This window comes from Triticum urartu, chromosome 1 (assembly GCF_003073215.2).
Source record: "Triticum urartu cultivar G1812 chromosome 1, Tu2.1, whole genome shotgun sequence".
NCBI classification, from domain to species: Eukaryota; Viridiplantae; Streptophyta; class Magnoliopsida; order Poales; family Poaceae; genus Triticum; species Triticum urartu.
Genome location: NC_053022.1, coordinates 5,789,667 through 5,814,223, shown reverse-complemented (window position 1 = coordinate 5,814,223; position 24,557 = coordinate 5,789,667). Strand labels below are relative to the sequence as shown.

General features: G+C 48.2%; 3 pseudogenes; 2 read left to right on the top strand and 1 right to left on the bottom strand.

Moving 5' to 3' along the window:
* The window catches only part of LOC125532491, a 145,950-nt pseudogene extending 121,688 nt beyond the window's left edge, over positions 1 to 24,262 (bottom strand).
* Positions 607 to 6,684, top strand: LOC125541636 (annotated as a pseudogene).
* Positions 17,262 to 20,564, top strand: LOC125541617 (annotated as a pseudogene).
* Positions 24,263 to 24,557: the final 295 nt, after the last annotated feature.

Here is a 24,557-nt window from a genome sequence, read left to right as displayed (position 1 = left end):
GTCGCGACTTTGAAAAAAAAGTTCATCGATTTTGAAAAAAAAAATCATCTACTTTCAAGGAAAATGTTGATGAATTTGAAAAGAAATTCATCGATTTTGAAAAAGTTCATATATTTTCAAGAAAAAAATTCACAAATTTATTTGGGCGATGCTACGCGTCCGCCGGCAGATTATTTTCAAAGATCCGCCACCTTCACAGCTGTTTGATCGGGCGTATCCATCAGCGGGACCGTTTGTAACATGGACGTTGCGGAACCGTTTGCACATATTTCTTGTTGCGGAAACTTTTTCAACAGAGATTTTGTTGTAGACTTTTTTTAGCATTAACTTTTTGAAACTTGTGTGTTGTTGCGGACGGACTTCTGCAACACAGATGATGTTGCGGGCGCCCCGTGCTACATCTGTTGATCTGAAAAGATATGGCCGGGAGTAATCCAAAGAGAAGATAAGGCAGCACCCAAAGCGGTGCGCTGGTCCACTTGGACACGCGTTGCGTGAGAGGGGGCGGATGGACGAAAGAAAATCCGTCGGTTGACGCTGAGAGTTTTCCAATTTATTTCACAAAAAATTATGAATTTAGAAAAAAGGAACGGAGAAAAAAGAAGGAAGAAAAGGCAACGAGTCAACCGCCGGGAGGTACGTTCCTCCCTCACAAGGAAATAATTAGAAGCGAGAGCAGAGGGAACCAAACCCTGGCCATGTCCGGCGGTACGGTCGACGCGGCGGCGGGCCTCCCGGCAACGGCGACAACCCTGGTGAGACCCCCCTCCCTCCCTCCCTCACTCCCTCCCTTGCCGCGGTTTGGAGATGCATGTGGGCGAATCGATTGCTGCATCTGGGGATTTGGTTTTGCTGGATCCATCCATCCATGGGGCGGGGCAATGACTGACCGACGAGGAGTGATTCCTAGGTATGGGTTTGCTTGCTTTGATGTGGCTTCCGTGAGCCTAGGTTAATTACAGAGTCCACCTTTGGGTTTGGATTTCTTGGATTTCTTGTTTGACTTGCCTGGAGCTTAGAGCCTTAATTAGATTCCCCGTTCAAGAATTCATCCGATTAACTTAACTTGCCGATTAATCCCTACTCATAGGGTCCCCGAGTAGCCGATTACCCGATAAATCATCTAATTAATTGATTAAATGGCTGATTAACTTGCCGATTAGCCTATTAATCCCCTACGCACCAGCCGACCGAGCAGCTACCAGTTAACGATTTCCTCAACAATGATTAGATTACTACAGTCTCATCTGGTATGGTTAAGACCGATGATATAAACATGCTCTGGTTGCTTGTCACAGGTTACCTACCATGCTCAATTCTATAACATTCACTAATCGTCTGCCAATTCTGATAATTGTCTCCCAACTCAATAATCGTTTGCCACAACTTGTGATCGATAACCCTTCTTAAGACTTTGATTAACAGTGCATTACCATTCTGCAGTTTTTTCAATTCTTGACATCATACGTGTAAATACACAAGTTCCAGCAAAACATTGGTACTGTTCCAGCAAAAATGACATGTTCATGACAAAAACATTGGTCTGCTTCCAGCAGAAAATTACAGGGTTCCAGCAAAAAAAATGATATGGTTCCAGCTCAAAAAAAGTCTGGTTTCCGACAAAAAAAAAGTCAAAAAATGCGCCATGACATCTTGCTGCAGCACCTCCCCCTCGCCACCATGGTAACACCTCAACTTGCCGGTGGTAGCAAAAAAAAAGCTCATTGATCTATGGTAGCATTGCCGCCGTAGCCTGAAGCATGACGCCTTTCACCGTATGCAGCTCCCCCGGATGCCGGTTGCAGCTCCCCGCCAACCATGGTTGCAGCTCGCGTTTCGGTTGCAGCTCCTGCCGTCCACAGTTGTAGCTCGCCGTTCCGGGCATCGAGGGAGACGAGGATGTAGCTCCGCATCCATGGGAGAAGCTCCCGCTCGCATCAGCTTTGGCATCCTCAAACTGCAGTCGCCGGTGCTGGTATTTTGGGGACTCAAAGAGAGAAAGAGAACGGCGGTGGGGATGAACTGGATTAGATACTCACGGGGGTGGTGATATGGTTTGTGTGGCCAGCCTTGCTGCATTGGCCAAACGGTCACGTGGGCGAGTTGCATGATAACTGAATGATGGTGTTTAATCCCACGCACGCGGCGCATTCGGCGCAGTGGTTCGGCCGGCCAGCCGGCACCAAACGTTTTCCATCAAAATATCTCTAATTAAGGGAACCAATTGATTTCCTTTTTTTGACAATTAATTGATTTCCTTTTAATTGTATAGCAAGAGACTCGAAAGCAGAGACCTCAGCTGGAACCAAACCCTCGCCATGTCCGGCAGTCGACGCGGCGGCGGGCCTCCTGGCAACGGCGGCAACCCCGGTGAGACCCCCCTCCCTCCCTCCCTCCGTTGCCGTGGTGTGGAGATGCCCCCGTGCTTTGGGGATCCGCCGGTGCGCGTTGGATGGCGCATCTGCTGATTTGGTTTTCTTCAATCCATCCACGGGGCGGGCTGAGTGATTCCTGAATTACCTCCCTCCCTCCCTTGCCGCGGTGTGGAGATGCCCCTGTGCTTTGGGGATCCGCGCGGTGCGCGTTGGATGGCGCATCTGCTGATTTGGTTTTCCTCAACCCATCCATGGGGTGGGCCGAGTGATTCCTGAATTACCTCCCTCCCTCCCTCACCGCGGTGTGGAGATGCCCCCGTGCTTTGGGGATCCGCGCGGTGCACATTGGATGGCGCATCTGCTGATTTGGTTTTCCTCGATCCATCCATGGGGTGGGCCGAGTGGTTCCTGAATTACCTCCCTCCCTCCTTTGCCATGGTGTGGAGATGCTCCCTTGCTTTGGGGATCCGGGCGGTGCGCGTTGGATGGCGCATCTGTTGATTTGGTTTTCCTCGATCCATCCATGGGGTGGGCTGAGTGATTCCTGAATTACCTCCCTCCCTCCCTTGCCGCGGTGTGGAGATGCCCCCGTGCTTTGGGGATCCACGCGGGGCGCGTTGGATGGCGCATCTGCTGATTTGGTTTTCCTCGATCCATCCATGGCTCGTCCATTGCCGATTCACGAATCCTTTGCCAACTGTTATAATTGTCTCCCGACTCAATAATCGTTTGCCACAACTTGTGATAGCCCTTCTTAAGACTTTGATTAACAGTGCATTACCCTTCTGCAGCCTTTACAATTCTTGACATCATGCGTGTAAATATGTTTGTTTATATCGCTCTATCTAATAATCATACATTACATAATCCTGGCCTTGTCCTGCATCCAGGTCCAGGGGGTGGTTGGGAGACTATTGAGAATAAGAAGAAGAAATGGGCGCCACGAACTTCATCCTCCAATGCTCCACCCGCTACAGCACGGCAAGCTTGGAATGGCAATGGACCTTCGCGTCCTTCAGGAAGCAATTTTGCTCAACCTTCTGGTCGTGGGCCTGCTGCCAGAGGCAATCCCAGGGCATCATCGCAAACAAGGTCTACAGAACTAGGATTGCAAGCGCCAAACCCAGCTGTCACCCCACCTCTGGTAAATGGTTGGCAGTGGGCTTCCAGGCCTCGCCCATCTCATCCTGAAAGCAGCAAGGATGGCCCTGAGACGGACAATCCTCAAGTCGAGGACTCGTCAAATGATGATGGCAATGATGGTGATGATGATGATATGAGCGACGACTATGATTCCGATGCATCTGAGAAAAGTTTCGAGACTCGAAAAATGAACAAGTGGTTCAAAAGTTATTTTGAATAGATCGGTACCTTAATGCTTTGCTTGGATTATCGTTTTCATTCCAGATACACCCGTATAAAACTTACAGACCTCCGCCCGCCGTTTTGATTTCCGGCCGGATATAGCTGTTGGCCGGTAAGTTACACTTGTAAGAATAATACACCCGTATTCAATTACACCGATGCCAAGCGCGGCCTAAGTGTGGATCAGATACATGAGCGACAATCGCATTGTCCGGCATGCCAAAATGGACCAGGAGCAATTGCCTGGTTCAAAGGGCTGGAATCTTTGGTCAGACATGCTAGAACAATGGGTTCTAGGAGGGTTAAGCTCCACAGGGAATTGGCTGCATTGCTGGAAGAGGAGATTTCTCACAGGGGATCTTCTGTGGTACAGCCTGGAGAGCACTTTGGGAAATGGAACGGATTGACAGAAAGCACTGACCGGCAGATAGTATGGCCGCCAATGGTGATTGTGATGAACACAAGACTAGAAAAGGGTGAAGATGATAAGGTGATGATGTTTTTCTATCTTCAACTACACATTGTATTAGTAGGAAAAGTAAACAGCAAGACTGTCATATTTTCATGCTTATTTCTTTTATCTTTCTTGAGCATTTGATTCATATCTATTAATTAGTCTGTCTGGGAAGGATTAAAATACTCAATATCTTCAGACGACCTGTTATAATTATTTGCTTGCAATCATGCTTGAATTTAATATATACAAACTAAAATAAAGTAAATATGTGTCTACTGTGTTGGCTAGGTATAGTTGGTGAATCAGTTGAGTGTTTGTAAAAAAGCATATGTTTAAGATAACTGTTCAAGGTTCTAAAATGACATTTTATTGCATTCTGATTTCGCTATTCGTTGATGCTCAACAGTGGTTAGGCATGGGAACCAAGAGCTACTCGAATATTTCAGTACTTATGCCGTGACCAAAGCACGCCATGCGTACGGTCCAGTTGGGCACCGTGGCATGAGTGTGCTAATATTTGAAAGCTCTGCCGTGGGCTATATTGAGGCGGAACATCTGGATAAGCGCTTTGTTGATCAAAGAACACACAGGGACAATTATATGCAAAAACATAGGGCTCTTTTCTTACCAGGTGGGATAAGACAATTATATGGTTTCCTAGCCACAAAGGAAGACATGGAGGATTTCAATAAACACCACCAAGGTATAATATTGAACTTCTGTTCATACATTTAATACATTCTATGGTAAATACTACCTGATTGTAATGAACTTTCTTGCCTGAATTCTTTGCCACCAATGATGATTGGTGTGAATGCAACATGATATGCATGTGAAGCTGCACCTCTGTGTTCTTCACTTCTTGCATTGACATGTTAACATGGTCGATACTTCCCACATTCATCTCTATATATGTATTTGGAGCATAGTACGACAGGCCTGTTTAGTTTTCTGATGCTGTCCTGTTAAATTCAAGATGGCCTATAGTTATGGTGGCTCAAACACAGTATTATTATTATGTATTTATTTTGGTTCAAAAAATGTATTAATTTAGTGCAAAGGTAGAAAAATGCTCTATTAAACCAGATTTCAGTACACCCACGATTTTCTTAGCAGATATATTGCCTACTGTACTATGTGCTTACATAAATGATTGTTTATAATTCTCAGGGAAAAGCCGCCTGAAATATGAGATGAGATCTCATAATGAGATGGTAGTGGCCCCGATGAAAAAAATGAGTGAAGATAATCAACAACTCACTTATGTGAAGAACAAGGGGGTTAAGACAGAGCAACGCTCTAAAGTTGTACAAGGAACCCTGGACGTTGTTGCCCAGAAACTTCGAGAGACTGAGGAAGAGAATATATTCGTCAGGCGTAAAGCTAAAGAGAAGCACTCTGAGTATGAGGAAGAGGTAAATGATTGCTTTCTTAAAGGTTACACCAGTGTATGTGAACACTATTACTACATGCCAATAATCTACATTCGATAGAATTAACTTTTTCAATTTTTTCCCATGTTATCTTTTTCCTTGTTTTTGAGTTCATCTCCTTTTTCTTTACCTTGTGTTTCTGTACTCCTTGCAGATGAAATCCCAAGAGAAATTCTTCCTTGATCAGATAGAAAACATTCACAAGGCCCTAGAGGACAAGGAAAGGGAGTTTGAGAGGTTGCTGCAGGAGGAGCGTGCCAAGGCTAGACAGTGTGACGTGGATTCTGGGACTACCGAAAATCGCAGGCTAAGGTCGATGTTTTATTATTTTGTGCTTCATTTTGTTAATTTTTATCATGCCTCGTCATCTCCTACCTACCTACCTACCTACCTCAATAGAGTAAAAACAATTAATCTGTTTAAACCTGTGTTATGCTGCTGTGCAGGAAGGAACAGGTACAGCGCTTCATGTATTGCCAGGTTAAGGACGTGCAGGAGTTCGAGGCTGAAGCTGACCAACTGATAAAAGCACACGAGGAAAAGAAGGTGCAGCTCAAGAAAGAGTACGCGACAAAGGAGGTGGAGCTCGAGAAGGAGTTTGATGCCGCTTTTACCGGTCTGATGGAGAAACACAAGCCCAACACCTTCCAGGCCTCCAACAGCTCTTGAAGATCACAGTTCATATATAGGTTTTCGATCCGTTTCCCTTATAAACTGGATCATTCTCCTGGCATAATGGCTGCTTTGAGTAATATATTCGGGTGTATGCATGATTAGGAAACCTCAACTTGATTGGACCTGTCATCCTGCTCTGCTTTAGAATTTCAGATAGAAAGTATCCAAATTATCTTGTCATCTTTTCAGAATTTCAAATGGTTCCTTCTAGGCTGGTGGCATTGTCAGATAGAAGGGTTCGAGTTCTTTTCAAAAGACATGATGAAAACTAGAGGCTGGGGCGTGTCTTGGGGCGAGGCAATCATTTGCGTGAGTTTAATCATGGGGATGGTTGTCCGAAAAGTCATTGGCGAAAAGCTTAGTTGCTTTGAGGTTTAAACCGTTGTAACTTTGTCACCATTTTCTTTATCTAGTCACATTTTATTTGTCCTCGTCTTCATCACCTGCAACGGCCAATGTTTGCTATTTGTCATGCGAAAACTGTTCTGGGCCTCAGTGACCCCGGACGCGCCGGTGAAGAAGGCTTGAATCATGCATGGCACCACTCCACTTTGCTTAACACAAACAATAGCAATATGCTCTAATTCTTGGCTTTGAATGACAAGAAGAAATTTGCTCAGATTTGCGGCTTCCTTCCTTGACACTTTGATTGCCTTTGAATGACAAGAAGAAGAATATTAGTACCTTAGAGAACAACTTAAGACAAGCTTCTCCAAACCACCAGGATACTTGATTTCTGATGATGACTGCGCCAACTTCTCTCTTCAGGAAATTTAGCAGCAAACGTGACAGCATGAACAATCCTCATCCTGTGCTTGCTTTCTCCAGTATATATGTGTACTGATAAGAGAAGGGGATACAATTTCAAGTCCAAAAATTCATGGAAATACAACTCAGCTTGTAAAATTTAGCAGCTAACAAGACAGCAAAAACCGTACAGAGAGCAGCTCCATTATCACTTCCTATTATATTCCAAAAAAAGTCATCCTCAGTGCAGATCAGTGCCTTCTCAGATGTTCAACGGATGATTGGAGGTCAACGGGTGGATTTGGCACCCTTTTGATGACTACAGAAAGCGCCAGTAACCCACTTGAGCTTGGTTTTCCTTTTTTCTTTTCTTCAGCTTGTGTGGTGAAGATGATGCTTGGCAGTACAGGCTTTGAATTCCACAAAAGCTGCAGCCACTGACTTCCAGGATTTGTATTGACCACAGTCCAACACTTTGACCGTTATTTCTACAAGTCCTTGAGCTAAATATTTTGCTCTATTTCAAAGCGAAAAGGAAACATTCTAAAATTCAAAAAGAAAGGGGAAACATTCTAGCCGAATAGCTTAAGACAAGATGCTTCAATTTATGTATGAAATTGCCACAACTTAGGTAGTTACAAGTTACCACATGAGAAATACTATGAAACCAATCACATGAGAATGAGATGCCACCAAACGAAAACTCTACTGCAATGTTAACTCAAGTACATTCAGTGCATTAGTTGTATACGCAGAGATATGATCAGTAAGCGACTAGGCGTATGCCATGGCCCATGGGTACCCTTCTACCCATGCCTTCAATTGCTTTCAAACAAAATTCCACGGGCATGAGGAGAGAAAAAGAGGAAGAGACACCGAAGAAGAAAAACAGGCAGCCCAGCAGCATCAATAAATAGATGGCTACAGTTACTTACTGAAGAAGAAAAACAAGCAACCCAGCAGGAGCAGCAGCCCAGTAGCACCTATAAAGAGACGGTGACATACACTGAAGAACAGTCATCCAGCAGCAACTTCCACTCAACACAATAATGTGCACCATGAGACTTCTTCCACAATACTGTAGCCGCCAGGAATATTGGCATGTTGGCTTAACACGAACAGAAAGTGCTAGTAGTAGAAGTTTACCGAATCAACCCACTTGAGCTTGGAGCTTTTCTTCAGCTTGTGTGGTGAAGATGCTGCTCGGCGGTACAGGCTTTGAATTCCACAAGTTGCGGCCACTGTCTCATTTTCCCAGAGACACATCACACATGACTTCCAACAAGATTTGCAGTCCATGATTCATATTAACCCAAATTCAGCACTTAAGCCTTTATTTTTACCATCGAAATAATTCTCCCGACAGTTCATCATTGTGTTGCACCGGTCGCGAGTCCTTGAGCTAAATCTTTTGTTCTATATGTAGTAAGGGAAACATTTTAGAGAATAGACGAGCTAACAACAGGGTCTCCAACCGTATTGGGAACAGCTCCCTCTATCACCCACTATTATTCCAAAACAATGGGCACAGACATTCCATCGTTTGACGGATCAGGAAGGAACAAATCCAAGTTCTTGCAACCGGGAGCTGAGGCAAGAATACAAATGGCACGGAGTGACTGCTTAAGGCCATATAGAGCTTTATCCAGCTTGAATGCATGACGCAGAAAGTGTGTCAAATAGCACAGGAAGTACAAATAGCACAGCGAGTACGAGCTAGCTTACCGAAGAGACTACTATGTGTAAGATTCAACCAGTTCAATTTGCAGACACACAGGTGACCAAGCTCTCGCGCACTCGCCACCTGCATCAGATTAATTTTGCATGACGGTGCCATTTTTGCTTACAATGCGGGTCAGTCATAGTAATGTTTTTGCCCTCTGTCGTCCTTCCTTCCTTCTTTCCTGCACAAGCACAGCCAGCATCTCTCGTCTCAACCACCAGAGACAGTCGTCAAGTTCAGAGAACAGCGCGCTTTACTGATAAGAGAAGCGCATACCAATTCAACCTCAAAAATCTATCAAATTCAACTCAGCTAGTGCAGTGAGTGACTGACATGCTAATAACCGTACAGAGAGGCAGAGAGCACCTCCCTTTATTCCAAAAACAAGTCTTCTTCTACCTTGCTTAGTGCCTTATCAGATGTTTGATTCGCCAGTTCGATGGATGATGGGAGGTCGACAAGTGGATTTGACACCCTTTTGATCGCTACAGAAAGCGCCAGTAACCCACTTGAGCCTTGAATTCCACAAAAGCTGCAGCCACTGACTTCCAGCAAGACCTGCGGTCCAGGATTTGCATTGACCACAATTCAACACGGAACCTTTATTTCCAAAATCGAAGGAATTCCAGTCACAAGTCCTTGAGCTATTACCACTCGCCATTATTCCAAAACAGGTTGTCATGACCGGGCAGACTTATGCCCGTAGGAGGCCCACTGGGCAGGTTTAACTAGGGGCTTAATCCGCAAGTTATCTATTTTAATTTTTCATCGTGATTATATATATAAGTTGTAAAACTCTATGACAATCAAGCAATAAGAATAAATCTATTGCCCGGCTCCCAGACGAGCCGGACCCTAACCCTAGCCACCTCCTGCTCTTGCGCCGCCGCCTCCTCCCTCGCGCACGACGGCGCCTGGCCGCCGGCGGCCGCGAGCCTCGCCACGTCCAATCCCCTCCTTCCCCTACAACCTACGCCCTAGACCCGGTAGGGTCCTAACTCCTACCAATTTGGTATCAGATAGCTTGGGTCCGATCATGTCTGCTCCACCACGCACCCCGCCGCTGCCCACCACCACCGCATCCCCCTCCCTCTCAACTACGTCGATCGACCTCTCCACCGCGCCGCTGGCGCTTCCCACTGCGCCGCTCGGCTCCACCACGGGGGCCTCCACCGACCAGTCGTTGCCCCGGCGGAGATCACCGGGGTCCTTAATGACCTCGTCATCGCCATCCAGGGCATCCGCCTCTGCCTGGCCGGGCCTTACGGGCAGCCGCCACCCTTGCCGTCGGCCGCCGCGACCGGGCCAGCCGCCCTGCCCTGGTACGCGGCCACCACGGCGCCGATCGGGCCTCTACACCACCACTGGCCAGGTCAGCCGCCGCCCGCCGTCGCCCCCCACTGGCCGGCCCCGGCGATCGCCGTGCCCCCGACACCACCCGGGTCGGGGCAGCCGCAGCCCCAGCTGCCGGTCCCACTGCCTCCCGCTGCCGCGCCTCAATGGCCACAGTGGCTGGCCGCGGCCCTCGCTGCACCTCCCACGCCACCCGGGTTCGTGCCGCCGCAGCCTCAGCTGCCGGCCCCGCCATCGCCCAGCAAGGAGCCCGGGTCACCACGCAGGGAGGCGTACCAATCCAGCAAGTGCGCTTCCCGCCGTCGCCGTCCCCAATACCGGCCTGGCTGACCGGATCATCGCCGCCACCGGTCTACACATCAGCTGGAGCCCCGCCGGCACCCACTCTGCAGTTCGGCGATCCCTCCGGCTCAGTGGGGCACTCCACGGGCCGCAGCCATGCTGACTGTGCCCCAATCCTCGCTGCTTCGCACCTCCGAGCCAGTCGGCCACGGCGCTCAGACTCAGACACCGCCGCGGTTTGCCAAACTTGATTTCGCCACCTATGATGGCACGGAGGACCCCCTCAACTGGCTCAACCAGTGCGAGCAGTTCTTTCGCGGGTAGCGCACCCTCGCCTCGGAGCGTACCTGGCTCGCCTCCTACCACCTCCGCGGTGCGGCACAGACCTGGTACTACGCCCTCGAGCAGGACGAGGGCAGCATGCCCCCTTGGGAGCACTTCCGCGAGCTCTCCCTCCGTTTTGGGCCACCAATCCGCGGGAGCCACCTGGCAGAACTCAGCCGCCTTCCCTTCACCTCCACGGTTTAGGACTTCGCCGACCGTTTCCAGGCCCCAGGCCATACAGCCGACAGGCCCAGCTCGAGGAGGCCGCTAGGCCACCAGGCAGTCCCCGCACCCGGCCGGCCACCCCCGGCCGCTCCAGTGACCACCACCCCGGCCGCGACACGGCCCTTCCGTCATCTCTCTCAGGCGTAGCAGCTGGAGCATCGGTGCTTGGGGCTTTGCTTGAACTGCGATGAGCCCTACGCGCCGGGCCATGTCTGCCCGTGCCTCTTCTACCGGGAGACGGTCGACTACACCGAGGAGGACGCCCCAATCGACGGGTTCGACATGCTGCCGCCCCCAGCGGCTGCCGATGCCGCATCCACGGCCGCCCTGGCGACATCCCTCGTGGTCTCGCTCCATGCGCTTGCCGGCATCCGTGATGAGCGGACCATGCTCTTGCCCATAATGATACACGGCGAGCGCCTGGTGGCCCTTTAGCGCTGCCCACATAATGATATACGGGCTCATAATGATATACGGGCTCCACACATAATGATATACGGGCTCCACACATAACTTCCTGCCCGAGGCTACCATGCGCCGCTTAGCGCTGCAGCCGACGGGCGGGGAGCAACTTCAGGTCACGGTGGCCAACGGCGATCGTCTTCGGTGTCATGGGCTCACGCGGAACGTGTCCATCACCATCGGCGACGAGCACTTGACCATCACGTGCGCGGGCATCGACCTGGGTTGCTTCGACTTCATCCTTGGTGTTGACTTCCTGTGGACCCTCGGTCCCATCCTCCGGGACTTCGACGCCTTGACGATGTCCTTCTGGCGTCTCGGCCACCGCGTCCAGTGGGAGGGCATTGGGGGCGCCTCACCGTCGACGCCCCAGCTCCAGCTGGCGACGGCCACGACCGAGGCCGAGCACCCTCTATTGGAGCACCTCCTGCAGCAGCACGGCGACCTCTTCGACGAGCCGCGGGGCCTTCCGCCAGCCCGGGTGTACGATCACCGTATTCATCTCTTGCCAGGCTCGGCGCCGGTGGCGGTCCGGCCATACCGCTATCCGCAGCTGCAGAAGGACAAGTTGGAGCGCCAGTGTGCACTCATGCTGCCGCGGGCATCATCCGGATCTCCACATCGTCGTTTTCCGTGCTGGTCCTCCTCGTCCGCAAGTCGGACGGCACATGGCGCTTCTACATCGACTACCGCACCCTTAATGCCCTGACACTTAAGGACAAGTTTCCTATTCCGGTGGTCGATGAGCTCCTCGATGAGCTACATGGGGCGCGCTTCTTCACCAAACCCGATCTTCGGTCAGGTTACTACCAGGTGCGCATGCACCCGGATGATATCGCCAAGACGGTGTTTCGGACTCATCACGGCCACTTCGAGTTCTTGGTCATGTCGTTTGGTCTCTCCAATGCACCGACGACTTTTCAGGCTCTGATGAACGACGTCCTCTGCCCCTACTTGCACCGGTTTGTGCTCGTGTTTTTTGATGATATTCTTATCTACAACGCCTCGTGGGCGGAGCACCTTCAGCACGTCGCCATCGTCTTCAACGTGCTTCGGGTGCATCATCTTCATCTTAAGCGCTCGAAGTGCTCGTTCGGGACGCCTTCCGTCGCCTACCTCGGCCATGTCATCTCGACCGAGGAGGTGGCCATGGATGCCGACAAGGTGACGGTCGTTGCCGCCTGTCCGACCCCTCATTCACCGGAGGCTCTTCACGGATTTCTAGGCCTCGCGGGGTAATACCGAAAATTTATCCGGGAGTTTGGCCTCATCGCGTCTCCACTCACGCGCCTACTCCGTCGTGACGCCTTTGCCTGGGATGAGGAGGCGACCGTGGCGTTCGAGGACCTCAAGGGGGCCCTCACGACAGGGCCCGTCCTTCAGATGTCGGACTTCGACCGGCCGTTCATCATCGACTACGGCGCTTCCGGTGCCGGGTTCGGCGCCGTCCTTCATCAGGGCGATGGACCCCTCACCTTCTTCAGTAGGCCTTTCACCACGCTCCATCTTAAGCTCGCGGCTTATGAGCGCGAGCTCATTGGATTGGTGCAGGTGATGCGCCATTGGTGGCCCTATCTGTGGGGTCGGTCTTTCCAGATTCGCACGGACCACTACAGCCTCAAGTTCTTGTTGGACCAGAGGCTCTCGACCGTGTCGCAGCACCAGTGGATCAGCAAGCTCTTCGGCTTCGATTTCACCGTCGAGTACCGACCGGGCCGCCTTAACACCGTGGCCGACGCCCTGTCTCGCCGCGACGCCGACCACGACACCGCCGTCGGCGACTCTGAGGGGGCAGCGCTCTGCATCCACTCGGGGCTCACTTTCGCTCTCTTCCTCGACATCCGTTGGGCGACTGCGGCCGCTCCGGACGCCCTCCTCCTTCAGCAGCAGCTGGCTGCGGGTGAGCTTGAGGAGCCGTGGTGCCTTGCCGACGGGTTGCTTCTTCATGGGCGCCAGGTCTTCGTACCAGCGCACGACGATCTCCGTCACCAGGTGCTGCTGCTGGCCCACTCGGTGGGTCATGAGGGTGTGCAGAAAACCCTCCATCGTCTCCGCGCCGACTTCTACATTCCCGGTGATCGGGCCCTGGTCCGTGACTGGGTCTGGTCTTGTGTGACGTGCCAGCGTAATGGAGACACTCAGGCCGGCTAGTCTGCTTCAGCCCTTGGAGGTGCCGCCTCAGGTCTGGGCGGATATCTCCATGGACTTCATCGAGGGCCTCCCTGGTCGACCGCTTCTCCAAGTATGCTCACTTCATCACGCTCGGTCATCCCTAGACTGCTGCATCTGTGGCCCGTGCCTTCTTCGACAGCATCGTCCGCCTCGACGCGTTTCCCTCTCCGATCGTCAGCGATCGGAACCCGGTGTTCACCGGCCATGTTTGGCGCGATCTCTTCCGGTTGGCGGGCGTGAAGCTCCGCCTGAGCATGGCCTTCCATCCTCAGACGGACGGCCAATCCGAGGTTGTCAACAAGGTGATTGCCATGTATTTGCGTTGTGCCACAGGTGATCGTCCTCACGCTTGGGTGGTTTGGCTCTCGTGGGCGGAGTACTGCTACACTAGTAGAAAATAGGGCTATGGTCCAGGCCGGCTCAGCCCATTAGTCCTGGTTCAGTGTAGAACCGGGACCAATGTGGGCATTGGTCCCGGTTCGTGAGCCCTACGCGCCACTCCATTTGAGGTGGTCTACGGCCGGCCGCCCCCGCCCATACTGCCGGTTGATCCGGGACGGCTCGGACGGAGGTGGCCGGTGATCTTATGCGGCGCCGTGATGAGATGCTGGTCGAGGTCCGGCAACGCCTCCTTCAGGCCCAGCAGTTGGCCAAGCACTACGACGATGACCACCATCCCGAGGCGGAGTTCGCGGTGGGTGATTGGGTTTGGCTGCGTCTCCTTCATCGCTCTACGCAGTCACTGGACCCACGCGCGAAGCGCAAGCTGGGTCCTCGCTATGCCGGGCCCTTAGCTGTCTTGGAGCGCATCGGGAAGGTGGCCTACTGTCTTCAGCTTCCGGCCGGTGCCCGCATCCACGACATCTTCCATGTGGGGATGCAGAAGCCCTTCCGTGCGGAGCCACCTGGGGCCCCTCCAGCACTTCCTCCAGTCTTCGGCGGGCGTCTCCTTTCGAAACCGGAGAAGGCCTTTGAAGGCCGAGCTACATCGCCGGGTGTGGTATGTGTTGATTCAGTGGGCTGGACTTCCAAAGGAGGACGCTACTTGGGAGCAGCGCGACGAGTTCCGCCAGCACTACCCAGACTTCCAGCTCGAGGACGAGCTGTTTGCGCAGGCGGGGAAAGATGTTATGACCGGGCAGACTTATGCCCGTAGGAGGCCCACTGGGCAGGTTTAGTTAGGGGCTTAGCCCGCAGGTTATCTATTTTTATTTTCCATCGTGGTTATATATACTAGTTGTAAAACTCTATGACAATCAAGCAATAAGAATAAATCTATTGCCCGGCTCCCAGAGGAGTTGGACCCTAACCCTAGCCGCCTCCTGCTCTTGCGCCGCCGCCTCCTCCCTCGCGCACGACGGCGCCTGGCCGCCGGCGACCGCGAACCTCGCCACGCCCAACCCCCTCCTTCCCTACAACCTACGCCTTAGACCCGGTAGGGTCCTAGCTCCTAACACAAGTCTTCTTCTGCCTCGCTAAGTGCCTTCTCAGATTTTATATTGGGACGGTTTGACAGATGACCCGAGGTCGACTAGTGAGTTGATTTGGCACCCTTTTGATTACCACAGAAAGTGCCAATAACCCACTTGTGTGCTGAAGATGCTGCCTGGCTGTACATGCTTTGAATTCCACAAAAGCTGCAGCTGCTGCCTCGTTTGTCCTCAGACACATGACTTCGAGCAAGACCTGTGGTCCTGGATTTGTATTGACCACAATTCAACACCGAGACCTTCATTCCCACCATTGATGGAATTCCAGCACCGAATTTTTCCCATAATTTCTTGAGCTAAATCTTTTCTTCTATGTACCAGCTGAAAAGCAAAAAGGGAAACATTTTAGAGAATAGATTAAGACAAACTGGTTCAATTTCTTTACGGAAATTCCATAACTGAAACAGTTACAAGTTGCATCATCAAATAAACAAGAAATACTATCAAACAAACCACAGAAGATACCATCAAATGAAAACTCTACTGCAATGTTAACACAAATCCATTCAGTAAATAAGTTGTAGACGGAGGAGCTCTGTGGGTGCCCTGCCTTCAATTGTTTTCATAATTCCTGTGTCGACATGAGAAAATGAAAAAGAAAAACAGACTGCCGGCAGTGAAGAAGAAAAGGAGGCCCCCCAGCGTCGAAACAAGAGGTAATAAACAAGATGGTGACAGACACTGAAGAATAGTCATCCAGCAACAGCTTCCACTCAACCGGTGTGTGTTCGCTGAGGACCCCATAACACTAGAGCTGCATTGTGTACTGAATCACGTACCCCAGCCAAACACAACATGCAAACAATAGACAACAAAATGGCATTTGCATTTGCATTACAGTGCTGCCTGAAAGTAAACCACCAGGCTTATGCTTTTCTTTCTCGTAATGACTTGATTCACCTGGGTTAGGTGCCTGCTTATTATACAGGAAAATTAGCAGCTAAGATAATAGTCATTGGACAATCGTCGAGTTGAGAGAACAACTCCCTTTATCACTTTCTAATGGAGGTTGATCAGACGAGGTTGCCATCCTGTGCTTGCTTTCTCCCTGATATAAAGACTATACGAGAAGTGGATACCAATTCAACCTCGAAAATTCTTTGAAATTCAACTTGGTTAGTGCCATCACAGACAAGCTAACAACAGCTCCCTATCTGTGAGGAGACATTCCATCGTTCAACGAGTTGTAGTGGTATATGAGGATACACCGAATCTGTCCATGCAGAAATGACGGCGTCGAGATTCATGTTTGAATTAGTGTGCGTGCCACTGTACTGTAGGCATGCAGCCCCAGTTCATCCTCCTGCACAAGCAGAAAAAAGCAAGCACCAGATCAGAAAAAAGCAAGCTGAGCAAATTATTCTACTGGTTGAGAGACAAGCTTTAGGCATTCACAAAAAAAAAACATAGGCCATAGATGCTCAACGCGTACAGAAAGTGCCAGTAACCCACTTGATCTTGGATTTTTGCTTCAGCTTTTGTGGTCAAGATGCTGCTTGGTTGTACCGGCTTTGAATTCCGCAAAAGCTGCAGCCACTGCCTTGTTTGTTCACACACGCATGACTTCCGACAAAGACTTGCGGTCCAGGATTTGTATTGACCACAATTTAATGCTGATACCTTTATTTCTACCATAGATAGATTTCCAGCATAGAGTTTTTCCAACAATTCTAGTTACGAGTCCAATTTATTTTTTCCTCTGTACCTGCTGAAAAGCAAATAGTGAAACATTTTAGAGAATAGCTTTTTCTATCACAATTGAATACAGGTTGCATGATCAAATAAACGATAAATACAGGAGATGCCATCAAATAAAAACTCTACTACGATGTTAACTCAAGTCGGTCCAGTAAATAAGTTGTAGACACAGTGGAATTTGGAAAGATACGATGTTAACTCAAGTCGATTCAATAAATAAATTCTAGGTATCCCTGCCATCAATTGCCCGTCTCATTTTTCAACAGGCATGAGAGAAATAAAAAAGAAAAACAGGCTGCCAACACTGAAGAAGAAAAACAGGTTGCCTAGCAACAGCTGCCAAAGGGGTGTGCTAGGGTCCGAACAAGAGCTAATAGGCATCTAGCTGACAGAGATGGAGAAAGACACTGTAAAACAGAGGACCTCACAACACTAGTTAAGTATAAATACAGTTGCAGTGTGCGTTGAATGAAACCCCCAACCAAACACAACATGCAAACACCAGGCAGCAAAATGGGAGCTCCCTTGACACCATTGCTGTACCTCTGCCTACTGCTGGTGCCATGCCTTCTTCTCTTGCAAGAAGCCTATGCGGCTCGCCATGGAGGGATCTCACTGAGGTCTCAACAGATGGCCCTCCTCCACTGGAAAGCTACACTCACGAGCCCACCGCTGCACATGAGCTCTTGGCAGGAAAACACCAGCCCATGCAACTGGACGGGCATCATGTGCACTGCTGTTCACCATGGCCGCCACATGCCCTGGGTGGTGACCAACATCTCCCTGCCAGATGCTGGCATCCATGGCACTCTTGGTGAGCTCAACTTCTCGGCTCTTCCATTCCTCACATACATTGACCTTAGCAGCAACAGTCTCCATGGTCTAATACCAACTAATATCAACTCTTTATCATCACTATCTTATCTTTACCTCGACTTTAACCAGCTCACGGGGGAAATTCCGTACGAGATTGGTGGCCTGCAGAGTCTCACCCAGCTTGTTCTCTCATTTAATCGACTCACAGGACATATCCCTGCATCTCTGGGCAACCTAACCATGTTAACTGATCTTGGCATTCACCAAAATATGATATCAGGTCCCATTCCTGAGGAGATTGTCAAGCTTGCCAACCTACAACTTCTAGTACTAAGCAACAACACCTTGACCGGTTCAATACCGAAAACCCTTGAAAATCTGACCCAACTAAATACTTTGTACCTGTATGGAAATCAACTTTCAGGGCCTATACCCCAAGAACTAGGCAGGCTAGTCCATTTTCAAGATCTTGAGCTTTCTGAAAATGATTTGTCAGGTTCAATTCCAATCTCCATAACCAATCTCACTAAACTGAACCTGTTTTTTCTCTTTGACAATCAAATCACTGGTCCAATACCCCCAGAACTAGGCAACCTCGCTATGCTAAACCAACTTGATCTCCATAGTAATCAAATAACAGATTCAATACCCCTGGAACTAGGAAACCTCACTATGCTCAGTGAACTTTATCTCTATACAAATCAAATCACAGGCCCAATACCTTTAGAATTGGGCATGTTGCTGAATCTCGAAGAATTAGACTTGTCCGATAACCAAATATCTGGCTCTATTCCCCAGGAGATTGGAATCCGATGAATCTCAAATATTTATACTTGTTTCAAAATCAAATTTCGGGCTCAATACCTAAAACTTTTGGGAAGTTGCAAAGCATGCAAGAACTGCTAGTCTTTGATAACAACTTATCAGGTTCTCTTCCTCAAGAATTTGGATCTCATCAGCCTTGTTAAAGTTGAGTTGTCAAACAACTCATTTTCAGGACCTTTACCCGCAAATATATGTTCAGGTGGCAAACTTCAATATCTCATTGTCTTCTCTAATATGTTCAATGGCCCCATTCCAAGGAGTTTAAAGACATGTACGAGTTTGGTTGAAATTGACCTTCAATCGAACCAACTAATAGGAGATATATCTCAACACTTTGGTGTGTATCCACAACTCATAAAGATGATCTTGAAATCGAATAGACTCTCTGGGCACATCTCACCAAGTATAGGTGCATGTACCCAACTAACGGTGCTACGTCTAGCACAAAATATGATCACGGGTTCCATACCTCCAGTCATTTCTAAATTGTCCAACCTAGAACAACTAAGACTCGATAAAGATATGTGTGGTAACCTCTCTGGCCTGCCACCTTGTTATTCAACTCCAGTATCAGGTCACCATAAACGGAAGACACTTGGTTTGCTTTTGCCAATTGTTCTTGTTGTGGGTTTCAGCATTGTTGCTGCAATTGCCGTCATAATAATGCTTAGTCGTAATAAGAGAAAACAACAAGAAAGTGTTACTGCTGAAGGAAGGGACCTATTCTCTGTTTGGAATTTTGATGGAAGATTAGCATTTGATGATATTGTAAGGGCAACCGAAGACTTCGACGAGAAGTACATCATTGGAACAGGAGGATATGGCAAAGTCTATAAGGCACAACTCCAAGACGGGCATCTAGTTGCTGTGAAGAAGCTTCATCAGACTGAAGAAGAGTTGGATGACGAAAGAAGATTTCAAAGTGAAATGGAAATCTTATCACAGATCCGACAACGAAGCATCGTCAAAATGTATGGATTCTGCTCCCATCCAGTGTATAAATTTCTTGTCTATGAGTACATTCAGAGGGGCAGCCTCCACGGGACATTGGAAAATGAGGAGCTAGCAAAGGAATTAGATTGGCAGAAGAGAATAACTCTTGCAACTGATGTGGCTCAAGCAATATCTTATTTGCACCATGAATGCAGTCCACCCATAATCCATCGAGATATCATGAGTAACAACATCTTGCTTGAAATAACCTTCAGGGCTTTTGTCTCGGATTTTGGCACAGCAAGGATTCTTAAGCCCGATTCATCAAACTGGAGTGCACTAGCAGGAACATATGGCTACATAGCTCCTGGTACGTACAAGTATAACCTTTCTTCTTACATCATAAAAATTCATCTCAGTTCATTTGTTCCTCATTCTAATGTTTTGATTTTATGCAGAACTATCATACACATCTGTTGTGACAGAGAAATGTGATGTATATAGCTTTGGCGTGGTTATGCTAGAGCTAGTGATGGGGAAGCATCCAAGGGATAAATTAGAAATAGTTTGCCAAGCGAGAAACAAGCTATGTTGGTGAAAGATATTCTGGACCAACGACCGACCACACCAACAATAACAGAAGAGAATAACTTATCTCTTCTCATTAAGCTGGCCTTTTCTTGCTTGGAATCTTCTCCACAAGCAAGGCCAACCATGCGGGAGGCACACCAAACACTCATATGCCTTTCAGCGCCCTTACATTTACAGCAAGTAAAGGATGCATGTTGATATATGATCCGAAACCTAATGAGAAGCCATGATCTATCATAATGGAAGCCGATTTAGGTTTCCGTTTTGCCTCGAGTCACTCATATGCCACCTATATATGTTGAAGTATGAAATCCATTCATGTCATCTCGTAGATTTTATTTCTAGTAACGATAAAAACCGGTCCATGCAGCATGAGCCTGTTCACGACATGGCCAGATCAGTAGCTGCATCCTGTTATGATCGCCTTGTGGGATGGCATGAGTACCAACCGTGGCAGCTTAGAACTTGAGGCATGGTCAAGGGACGTGGGATGGCACGTCCGTGAAGCTTGCTCATGGCACAAGATTAGGACCTTTGTGTTAGCTAGTTGAGCTAATGAGCTATTTAAATAAAAAGGAGAACAAAGCAGAAAAGCTGCAACGATTTACACAGCGCAAATATCCTGAGTGTTCACTAATTCTTCTACCTCCCGTTTCTGCCCCAACAATATATATATATATATATATATATATATATATATATATATATATATATATATATATATATATATACCTCGGGATGAGTTGATGACTCATTGTAAGTCTATGTCTTTGTAGATAATCTCCTGATACAGTGAAAGATCACCATCGTGTGCCCGTGTTATTTCCTGCAAAGGTTTTCCACATAAAAATTACTGTACTGTCTTCTTGATATTGTTTATATTTGTTTACTTCCCCATTTCTAACATGCATTAATATAATTTGTTTGGCCGGTTGCTTGAAACATGTATGTGGTCTCTATGCTTATATTTGTTTAGGCGTAACACCCATATGTGACACTTTCTGTCAGCTGTAGTCTGCAAGGGTAATTGGAATGGTGTGCAAATATTTGTCTCTTTTTATCTACTTTTGCTCCCACGAACATGAACATGAAAAAAAATGTAATCCAAAACTGGCATGGTATCATTTAATTCCGATTTATTGTTCTACGGGACTCAAAGTAAAATACCCTGGGCACAGAAGAAATAATCATAATGATCAAGTGGTCAATGCGCGGACGAGAACAAATGAATGTAAACGCGCGGAGCTAGGTGCATAAAAGAAGAAAATTACCATAGTACTAAGTCAAAAAGACTTACAGAGGGCTGTAGGGCAGGAGTGTGAATTCTTTGTCCTTAAGCATCGTATCCAGGAGTATGTACTCCTTGTCCTTAAGATGAAACAATAAATAATTTACTGCTAAACTTAATTTCAAGCATTGGTTGTCGAGATTGACATGGAACAAAGATACAATAAGGTGTGATGAAAAAAAAAACATAGCAGCATCATTTTCTTGACAATAGGAGGAATGTTGTCAAAGTAAACACATAAATGTACAGAAGAGAAGTTATATATGATACCACTCAAAAATATCACTATATCACTTGATAAGAAGTTATTGCACCTTCTGTGATAGCAATACTACTGCCACAAGCATCAAAGCTGATTATCAACATTATCATGGGCAGAGAAGATCTATCGCCCCTTTTTAAGATACTTAACACGAGAAGCTGCATCTAGCTCATGCCAGGCAACCAACCAAACATGTACAGGCAAGGCTCATGTTTACCTGTGTATAGCGTTTAGGCCTATAGTATGTTGCCTCACTGCTATTGTTTTTAAATTAATAGACACCTTATACACCAACGTTCCAACCATGCCAAATACTTAACCGACGAAGCCTCTCCTGTTGCCATAGCTCAATGTCTTCCTGAAATTGCAAACAAATATAATACAATATTCTCCAGTTGAGCAATTTAAGTTTCCAAGTCAATTAAAAGCTAGGCAGTGCTCTGAAGCTCTGAACTGTGATAATGATAAGGAGAACACCGATCCCGGTAAAGTATAGCCAAACAGGGGAAGGATACAGATAATGTGTTCTGAAGCTAAACTTATTTGGAATCTTAATCATACCACCCACTGTGCATACCTGTGCTCCAGGATTTGCTCTTTTCCCCTCATCAAGACGTGAGAAGGAAGACAAATAGAAGCAAAAGTGCTCTAGCATTTGATCCAATGATTTATCGTCAAGGAGGGGAGAATAAGGCGTCGCTGGGACATGTAGTGGACGACTAGTTTGTGTGTGGGAACTGTCTTTATGGTGCCTTGCTCACCTCCCTCCAAATTTCTGACCCTTCTCCCTGAAATCCATAATCAAACCATCAAAATCAGCAGCAACCACCCGATTCTCTTCATCTGTGGCAGCAAACAGATAACTGTCTTGCCTGTAAATAGACACATGCACGACGCAAAAACAGTCTTTCGACAGAAATGAGAAGGAAATGTTTCAGATGAAATCTAAGACTGATATGAACTGGAGTGTACTGAATCAGATTCAACCACAAAAGTTTATATTGAGGAGTGGTTCCCAGCTGGTAACCACTATAAGGAAAATTAGTTTGACTCGGAAGCTTTTGAATTATTTAAAGATAACCAACCTCAAATAAGAGCCATACCCCCCATATAAGTTCCTCCTCGTGGATGTCATCTGGGACATTGTAGCTTCTACCTAGATTTTCTTGTATTTCACTGCTTACACCCATAACATCCATCGTCTCGTCTTGCATGCTCTGCGGATTATGAAAGCAGGTATGGATTCAGATGTAATTCAAAGAAAATAAGCTGAAGATCTTGAAAACATGAACAATAATGCTGCACACATCTATACCTTCAATCCTGACCATCTTCATCATCCCTTTCAGCTCGTTATTAGCAGCCTTCATTGCAGTCATCTGTTAAATAAAAGACACTTCAAAATAAGTTTGGGTGCCAGAATAAGAATCTATCATGAACTTGATAGGAAACTAAGGCAACATACAGTGTGTTGAGCATCTTTAATTCCCTCTGATGCGAAAGCAACTTGGTCAAGATTATAAGTTTTGTTGGACAGGATGTCACGTTGACCTTGATACCTGTAGCCTGTAGGGAAAGCATGTGGAGTATAAAGATTAGAGCACTATGCTAATAGCCTACTGCCACAAGAGGAATGATTGATACAGGATAATCAGCGCCCGTTAACTAATAGCATTTCCATTTGTGTCTTGTCCATGTCAAGAACATGCTAGTGTTTGAAATCAGCAGTTTCTATAACAAGTAACCTAATCAGCATTTCCATATATACATTCCGATTCAGGACTAGCTGTGTCTCACTTATGATGTTCTACATTTCCGAACCAGCTTGTTTGAATTTGTCATGTCCTCATCCTCGGTAAAAAATAAAAATTAATTTGGGTTCAGCTAATACCTTCTTGTAGATGCATTTAGCATTATTTGTGAGTATAGTTATATTCTATCAGAAAACCAAAATCAACCAGCTTATAACTTGCATATATGGAAATGCAAAGATTCTGGTTATGGAACAAGTGGTTCCACAGTCTTGCTATCCTTGTTGTAGAACATATCCTTTTTGAGAGTCCAACAGTTAACTGGAAAGTGAAGAACATAGAATAGGTCAACAAGTTTCCAAGGTCTAGTTTCTAAATATAAGTGTTAGCCTTGTTGCTGCTGCATAGTACTCCATCTGTAAACTTCATCCGTCATTACATAATACTTCCTCTGTAAAGAAATATCAGAGTGTTTAGATCACTACATTAGAGATCTAAGAGCGTCTACAGCCGGACCTCTCGAAGCAGCCCCATACGCCCGGGCAGACTGCCCGGTCACGTTTTTTCGATCCAGACGGATGCCTCAAACGGGCCTCAAACGCCCAGACTGACCGGCACCCCCCATATCCAGCCCAAATATGGGGCAGATATGTGGTGGCCCGGAAACGTCCGGGCGCGTCCGCCTGACAAGCCCGGCCCACCATCGACCCCACGGATGTCCCACAAAGAAACCCATCAGGTGGCCTCGTCGGTCTGAAACCCTAGCTCACTCACTCTCCTCTCTTGCCCCGTCCTCTCCTCTCCCCTCACCGATTCCGATCGAATCTAGCGCAATGTCGAGCTTCGGCAGCCGCTCCGATGACGAGGTGGATGCGGAGTATGAGCTTGCCCTCCGCATCGCCTTGGAGCGGTCCAAGGTGGAGACTGGGGGCAGCTCCAGATCTGCAGCCTCTCCGTAGCCGCTGCTTCCTCGTCGGCGCATCTCGGACGCCGGCGTTGGCCCCTCCTGGCCCATGGACAGCTCCCATAGGCGGCCAGCGCAATCAGCGCCACCCCTACGTTGTCCCCTTGCCCCGCCGGCTGCTACTTCCCCACACCGTCCCCTCGCCCTGCCGGCTGCCGCTCCCACTCGTGGGCAGCGGTGGGTGCTTGTGCCCGCCCCGCCCGCCCTGACACGCACGCCGGAGTCGGAGGCGCGTATCGCCCATTGCGAGAGGCAGCGGGCAAGGGAGAGCGAAATTGTGGAGAGCTCTGTCCAACACCGGCGTGGGTTACCGGCGGAGCCTGACGAGGACCAGCAGCTCCTCACA